This window comes from Hyposmocoma kahamanoa, unplaced genomic scaffold (genome assembly GCF_003589595.1).
Source record: "Hyposmocoma kahamanoa isolate Upper Pololo Valley unplaced genomic scaffold, ASM358959v1 210, whole genome shotgun sequence".
NCBI lineage: Eukaryota > Metazoa > Arthropoda > Insecta > Lepidoptera > Cosmopterigidae > Hyposmocoma > Hyposmocoma kahamanoa.
Window position 1 is genome coordinate 7,336,718 of NW_020653731.1, and position 1,130 is coordinate 7,337,847.

Sequence of the window (1,130 nt, forward strand, 5' to 3'; positions counted from 1 at the left end):
CACCTGCAATTTACAGTGTGCATTGCGCGCTCCCTCTATTCTGGACTTCGACGGAGTCTGGGTGGTGAACAATGGTGCTAGACGAGTGAGGACACAGTCCCATATCTTTCTTTATTAGTTTTCATTGTAGTGACCCTCCCTACCGACCATTAGCGTATACGAGAAGAGCACTATACTGTCGTTCGCTAACTAAAAAGCAGCTAAGTGAAAAATATTTTTTTAAGATATCGTAAAAACAATAACCCCATTTTCAGAATTTTGAAATTGTTTAATGATATAGGAAATGATACTATTTTTCCGGATTTAAATCGCGTATATTTGTTTTCTCAAACAAACCGACGTTTCGGGCCCTTTACAGGTCTCATGGTCACGGTTGACTGAGGTGGTACAGTCTTCAACCAGTTATGTCTAATATTGATGCAAACCATATTTTTTCACTATAGTTACAATAGTTATTAATTAAATACCTTATTTTTAATTTTACAAAGAAAACATTCCAATTTAACTAATTTTAACGGTTTTTAAAACATAATTTTGTGCTCTATTTTTTGCTATTTAAAACGGTTATTTGGCCACGTGTCACTTAACCGCGTTTTAGTTAGTGGACGGCAGCATAACCTGCGTGCGTACCTAGAAACCTTAAACCTAGAAACCTTATAAGTTCAGGTTCTGACCCCAGATCAGCCAGTATGCAGATTTGTCACAGACTTCCGTCACTTGACTTCATCCAGTTCCCGAGGGGCTAGCGCCTCGGGTGAGCCACCCCAGGTGCACGTACAGTACCCTCCCTATTCGCCAGATAGGTACCGAAGCTATAGGCACGCTCACTTCCAGTTGCACATTGCACAACTAGCTGTAGCCACCGTTAAGCTGTCGACTCTAAGTCCACTACCAAATCTCCTCATTGGTGGCGGAGCTGTAAGGCACGCTCACTTACCAAAAAGCGACGTCTCTCCAGTTACCAATAGCCTAAGCGGCTGGAGGGACCGGAGGATATCTAGCTTATCGTCTACTAGCTCTCCGAGTCTCTCTACGAGAGAGGACACAGCGGTGGTTAGGACTCTCAGGCTGCACACACGCTACCCTGAAACTGTCCGTGTCTCGTAGCTTTGTCTTGTACCTAATTAAAA